The following is a 7,560-nucleotide window of genomic DNA, read 5'->3' as shown; positions in this document are numbered from 1 at the left end:
ATGGCTCACAGGACCAGCCGCTCCAAGGCATGTGGAATCATCCCGGACCGGGGCACAAACCCGTGTCCCCTGCATTGGCAGGCGGACTCTCAACCACTGCGCCACCAGGGAAGCCCTAACAACATGTATTTTTAAACTACATAGAGTACAGAAAAATATAGAACATTTTGTTTATTTGATGTATTTTAAGATAAGTTATTTTAATATTCAGAAATTATAGAAATATAATGGACAACCAATATTCACCACTCAGATTAGACAAATATAAAACAGGTTGTTTTATTTGTTTCTGATCTTTAAGAAATAAACCTTTATAGCTTTCTTTTACCCCTTCATATCTCATGTCTTTCTTTCCTTCTCCCTACATGTTTATGTAGTGTTACTTCACATGAATGCAACAATATACAATAAAGAAATTAAAAATTTTTTTCAACAGCAGAATCATTCATGTATTATTCTACATCTTGCCTTTCATTCATTTAACATTCTGACTTTGATTTTCATTCATGTGATAGATGTAGATCCAACATACTTATTTTAAATGCTACATAAAATAACCTACAATTATATTGTTATATATGCCAGATGTATGTCATATTAACTGTATATAATCTTACAATAACCCAGTGAGGTCTATATTACTAGTATAATTACCATTGTTTTTTCCATGAAGAAAATGAGAGAGAGAGATTAAGTGAATTCTTCAAGGTTATACAGTCAGTCCGATGGAAACCAGGATTTGAATCCAGCCATCTGGTTTCATTTTCTGTGCTCATAGCCACTTTGCAACACCATCACTCACTGCTACATTTTCCATTGTTTCACTGTAATGTAACATTTCCTTGAGCTTTTTACTTTTTAACATAAAAAGCATAATTTTTAGATTTAATAGTTACATTTATCATATATACATACATATGTATACATGTTTGTACATACACATCCTCATATATACACACATTCACCATATATATACCATATAGCATATTCATTGTGTACCATGCAGTATTTTAAGTGCTATGCCTATATTAACTCACTTAATCCTCATAAAAATACCATAGCATACATTATCCTCATTTTATAGATGAGAAATACAGAATCAGAAATGTTAAGTAAATTGCCCGAGCTTACATAGCTAATAATTAGCCGAACCCAGATTCATACCCAGCAATCCAGCTAGAGAATATCTGCTCTTAACCACATCCCATTCATTTTCTCTGGTTTTATGTATCTCTAGGTGGTCAACTATTACTCTCTGCTCTTATTCTTGAATATATCTTTAGCTGAATATATTACAGGTGACAGTTATTTTCTCTCAGCACTTAGAATATTTTATTCTAAGTTCTGGAATATAGCAATGCAAATGAAATACCACTGTCCGTCTAATTGTCCTTCATTTTTAGGTAATCTCTTTTCTCTATGCTAGCTTTTAAGATTATTTTTCCTTGGCTTTCATGTCTTTTAGTTTCAGTATGAAGTATCCAAGATGTGTGGGTTTGAAATTCTTGAAGTTTTAGTTCTGGAGAATTCATATATAGTATATATTTGAAAATAGTTTCTCTGCCATTATTATGCATATATATTATATACACGTAATATATAAAAAATACATGACATTGTTACACTATATAATATTATATATACTATAGTATACCTTATTCCATATGTATATATCATGTGACACGTATATATTGTATACATATGTATTACAGAGAGTACATTTTATATTTATACATATATTTTAGTTTATCTTTAAAATATTTTTGAACATATTTATCTTTTATAGGATTTTTTAATAAGTTCCTTTCATATCTAACAGCTGCTGTTGCATTGATTCCTGTATTTCTATTTATATATATTTAAAGATATTCTTTCCTCCATTTTTTTTTTTGTTTGTTTTGGGAAAAGGAAGAAATCCTAAACGAAAAAAGTTATTTTTAAATTGATCTAAGGTTTTAATCCTATCTAGAGTGATAAAACATTGTTCACTCTTTCTTTGTACTTGTTTTTTGAAGGCATTTTGGAGTTTCTCTTGGCAGATTCACCTGGAATGTGGGGTCCTGCATGGGCTCCCAATAAGGAATATTAGGATGAAATAAGGTAGTAAGTGTAAGTCGCTAAAGGCAGTTGTGGACACATAAGCTTTTAATAAGCATTGGAACTTCCTATTATATCTGCTGTTTAGCATTTCTTTGTTGCCTTCATCTGGCCCCTACGGATCTCATTCTAGACCCTCTTGTTATACTGGTGAGTTGATGTAGGCTCTGGCTGTAAGGCGGTTAATTAATGTCTCCCTTGGAATGCACCTTTACAGACACCTGAGACCCAGGCAACAAACACCCCCAGCTCTTTTCAGCCTCTTTCTATTTGCATCATAGCCCTGGTTTCAAATAGTGAGTACATCTCATTCCCTGCCTCATGTGGTCACTTTTAGTCTTTTACTTCATAAACTCTCTTCTCCCTGACCCTATTTCCAGACTCATAGCTCAGCAGGCCCACAGTTTTTGCAGGACTTTCTACTTTGTCTTCCATTTACACTTTGGGTACACTGAGATGCTTACCTCATTAACTTTCTCCATCCTTGTTATGTGATTGGAACTGAGAGATCAGGGGACAACCCAAGCATGAACTTTCAATAAAATATTGATTAAAATCGTATCAATTTTACAAGTTCTACTTGCAAACTTTATTTTACAAGTTCTACTTACTTTTATTTATTTATTTGTTTGTTTATTTTTGGCTGCATTGGGCCTTCATTGCTGCACACGAGTTTTCTCTAGTTGAAGGTGAGCGGGGACTACTCTTCATTGCAGTGCATGGGCTTCTCATTGTGGTGGCTTCTCTTGTGGAGCACAGGCTCTAGGCGCGTGGACTTCAGTAGTTGTGACACTCAGGCTCAGTAGTTGTGGTGCACGGGCTTAGTTGCTCTGCGGCATGTGGGACCTTCCCGGACCAGGGCTCAAACCCATGTCCTCTGCATTGGCAGGCGGATTCTTAACCACTGCGTCACCAGGGAAGTCCTCTGCTTAATTTTAAAACACAGCCTTCTATTCCATTCCACTGAAAATAGTTTCCAATACCTTGGTATTCAGTCTTAGGTAGATCATTTAAATAAAAACATGTACTTTGAATTAATTCACTTTATTTGAATCTAGAATCCATTAGGCAACATGGTATTAAATTTCCTGTTTATAAGAATGATAGTTCTATTTGCATTCTTATTTTATTGAGTTTTTATCTAGTAAATGATTTCTTTGCACTAATTTCAAGGCTATATATTTGCCATTTTTTAAAGCAAGACCACTAAATATCTTCCTTTTATATCTGAGGAAAGTTTGATTTGAATCCACAAATACCTCCTTAAGTATTATGAAAACATTTTCATGACAATGAAATTCTGAACATCAGTTTTATTGAAGTGCAGTATATCAGAGGGAAATATGTATTAGTTATCAAAATAAAGTATTTTATCTTTTTGTTTATTTATGTAATTATGACAGGGGAAATAGAAAAGAAGAGGGCATTTTCCTTCTATTGTGTAGCATTCCTATAGATTTTACACTGGTCATTTGGTAATTCCAACATCTGACTCACATGAGCAGCTTTCTGATTAGGATGTTTCTGGAGCTGGAATATTTTTAGGATAAAAGAAAATCTGTTTATATTTCAAGTAAAACTACATATGACCTTTATTCAGTGCAAATATTGCCTCATTCTTTAAAAATCCTAATCCACACAGAAGTCTAGATCACTTGTAGGTTCTGCAAGGAAGTGGAAAACACACCTTTTTTGGCTTGAGATTGTCATCAACTTGGTTTCCACCAGGCACTAGAGGGATCTACAATAGTAAAGTATATCCTTACGTCTAGTGTACTGCTCTGCACCTCATGGACACCAGTAAATACATGTAACTGGAATGACTACATGTGATTTTCAATAGTCCCTACAGAGAGGAAAGGAATTTTTTCTATTTCATTCTTTATCATTGGTATGGTCAGGAAGTTTTGTTGTCAAGACATAATCATTTTTCTCCTGGTGACTTTAGCAAAACATCATCCAGTCCAATTAAAAAGCTGTTCTTTTCCTGTTAGTTTAAGAAGTCAGCACCCACGCTTCACTGTGGTATCCAGCCCTCCGTTATTAACAGTTCTCTTGGCATCTTATTAAATTGGAAAGGGTTTCAGACCAAGATTAAATGGCATGTACGGATCTCTTTATATTATTTGAAATATATATTCTGTCCACATAAACTGCTATTTCCATTATCTTAATTTTGCATAGCACAATGAATTATATGAATTATTTTTCCAGGCCCTCAGAGGGGGTCATTTTCCACAAAGGAAGTAGCCACATAATAAAAAGGTCAAAGCTAAATCACAAAAGAAAAAGTCTCTAATGATAAAAAAAACCCATTTTTTTGGAGGAAGATGAAGCAGATCAGTCATCAGCTATTTTTTATCACAATCTAAGACATGTGCAGTAATAAATAAATACATTCTCAATTGTACACGATAGATTCTCTCCACCCAGGAGTATGACTGTAGTACCCATATTTAGAATGGGATTATTCTTTTTTTAAAAAAAAAATTATTGAGGTATAATTTACATATAATAAAATGCATATTGATGAGTTTTGACAAATACACACATGCGCACACACACACACTGATGTGACAGTAATTTAGAGAATGTTTTTATCACCCTCAAATATTCTTTCAGGTCAATACAGGAAGCCCCCAGCCTCTGTCTTTGGCTCCAGGCAATTGCTAATACGCTTACTGTCTATCACTAGAGGTTGGAACAATGTTTCCTCGACTTTCACACAAATGGGTCTATATGGTATGTATCCTTTTATGTCTGGCTTGTTTCACATTTTAAAAACTTTTTAAAAAATAAGTGTTTTATTTTAGGATAATTTTAGATTTACAGAAAAATTGCAAAGATGGTACAGTTTTTCCTACCCTTAAAATCTTATATTAATACACAACTAATGTAACTAATGTGCTGCATTTGTCACAACCAATGAACAAATATTGGTACATTAGTATTCACTAAAATCATGGTTTATACCAATTTCCTTCCTTTGTAAACTAACGTCCTTTTTCCTGTTCCAGGATCCCATCCAGGATATCGCATTACATTGAGTCATTGCGTTTAGTTGTCATGTCTCCTTAGCTCCTCCTGGCTGTGCCAGTTTCTCAGATTGTCCTTGTTTCTGATGACCTTGAAGGATTTGAAGAGTACTCCTCAGCTCTGTTGTAGAATGTTCTTTAATTGGGATTTGAGTGATGCTTTTTCTTATGATTACACTGTGGTTATGGCTTTTAGGAGGACGACCACAGAGGTAAAGTGTCAGTCACATCACATTCAATCAACATGACCTTCACTATTGACATTCACTTTAATCACCTGGCGGAGGCAGTGGATGGTCAGGTTTCTCCATTGTAAAATGACTCCCCCCACCCCACTTCCAAGCTGCCCTCTTTGGGAGAAGTCACCATCTGCAAGCCACACTTAGAGTGGGGAGTCATGCACCGCTTCCTTAAGTGTAGATTACCACCATAAGTCATTTGTCTGCTCTCCCCCATTTATTTCTTTAATAAGTCATTTATTTATATCAGTATGAACTCATGCAAATTTATTTTAAAATTTGAGTTACATTACAATACTATGTGTATTAATTTTATTCCAGCTTTGGCCATTCAGAGCTCTTTCAATTGGCTCCTTTCCCTTTGATATACTCTCATTATTGTGGGCTTTTCTGTTTTAGTTTGGTTCAGTTTAGGTTTTTTTTTTTTTTTTTTTTAGCATAACCTTACTTTCTGGCAGTACAAAATTCTCCAGTCTTATATATTCTCTGCTACGGTTTTGGATCTGCCTTTTTACCAATAAATGCATATGTACCCTTGATAGAATGTAATGGGAATGACACATTACCCCTATAGTGTCCTCCCCAAACCCATAACCACAATCTAATCATGAGAAAAATTGGAGAATGGTATTAGAAACCAAGAGCTAGGTATGCTCATTGTTACTGAGGTATCATCACTTCCAGGCCTTCCAAGTCGAAGAACAAAGTTGTTACCAACCCTTATATATACTCATATATATGTAAATATTTCTATATTATCTATCCGTCTCTGTATTGAACTGTACATAGATTCATAAGATGTCTCCAACTCTAATCCATTACCACATGGATAATTCTAGCCATCTCCCCTTGTTTATCTGTAAACTCCCACTCCAGCAGTGAGAAAATTAATTGATCAATTACAGTATGCACATATACTGAAGTGTTTCAGAACTGTTATCTTGCGGTCCTGGGAAAACAACATTATCACCCAGAGTACGTTGTTATGTATAGTTTTCCTTTAGCCTTGAAAGTATCCACTGACTTCCAAACTTACTTAGGTCAGCACCTTTGTCCCTCACCTCCTTCAGTGAAGTTGTTCATACATTTGTAATACAGAGTCTGAGTTACTGGTATGTGTGAAGTACCATTAACTGAGACTGGAAAAATCTAGGGGAGGAGAAGGGTTTTTTGGCAAATCAAGTATTACAATTTTATGTATAAGTTGAAAACACTTATTAGAGATCAAGGGGAAATGTCAAGTAGACTGTCAAAAATTGATGTCAACCATCTGTCTGGTATGTGAATTTAAAATATTTTCCCTGAATTAAGGTCCATCATTTGAATTTGATTATGATATGATTATATAATTACATATTCACATTTTATAATTAAATATATATTAATATATATTACATATTTTATATGGAAATGAAAATATATTTTCTTTATATCTATTCCTTCTAGTTGACATTTCAAAATTAAGATCTACTCTGGGTGCTTTAAAATTTCATAGCAGAAAAGTTTTGAATGACATTTGCATTGCAATCATTGTGTTTTCTATCTATGATGAAATTATGCTTCAAGTAGTTAAGATCCAGGATGTCCATATACAAAAGTGGGGGGGCTAAACTGGGAGACTGAGATTGACATATACACATTACTATATGTAAAATAGATAACTAATAAGGACCTGCTGTATAGCACAGGGAACTCTACTCAATGCTCTGTAATGACCTATATGGGAATAGAATCTAAAAAAGAGTGGATATATGTATGTGGATAACCGAATCACTTTGCTGCACAGAAGAAACTAACACAACATTGTAAATCAACTACACTCCAATAAAAATTAATTTAAAAAAAATGAAGTTCAAGAACGGCCTGAGAGGACAAAATTGTCCCTACTCCAATCACCATTTGAATGGAAGGATCCTTGATCAGGTACTTCTATTTAAATATATCCTCAATTCTCTAAAGTGAAGAAGAAAATGATCTTTTTTTTAAAACATCTTTATTGGGGTATAATTGCTTTACAATGGTGTGTTAGTTTCTGCTTTATAACAAAGTGAATCAGTTATGCATATATATACATATATCCCCATATCTCTTCCCTCTTGCATCTCCCTCCCTCCCACCCTCTAGGGGGTCACAAAGCACCGAGCTGATCTCCCTGTGCTATGCGGCTGCTTCCCACTAGCTATTTTACA

General features: G+C 34.4%; 1 pseudogene; it reads right to left on the bottom strand.

Moving 5' to 3' along the window:
• The window catches only part of LOC103082236 (RING finger protein 166 pseudogene), a 14,082-nt pseudogene extending 11,503 nt beyond the window's left edge, over window positions 1-2,579 (bottom strand).
• Between the last annotated feature and the right edge of the window lie 4,981 nt (window positions 2,580-7,560).

The sequence above is a fragment of the Lipotes vexillifer genome, unplaced genomic scaffold (genome assembly GCF_000442215.2).
Source record: "Lipotes vexillifer unplaced genomic scaffold, Lipotes_vexillifer_v1.1 scaffold1424, whole genome shotgun sequence".
Classification (NCBI taxonomy): domain Eukaryota; kingdom Metazoa; phylum Chordata; class Mammalia; order Artiodactyla; family Lipotidae; genus Lipotes; species Lipotes vexillifer.
Note: the sequence above shows the minus strand (reverse complement) of the source record. Positions and strands in the feature narration are given on the sequence as shown.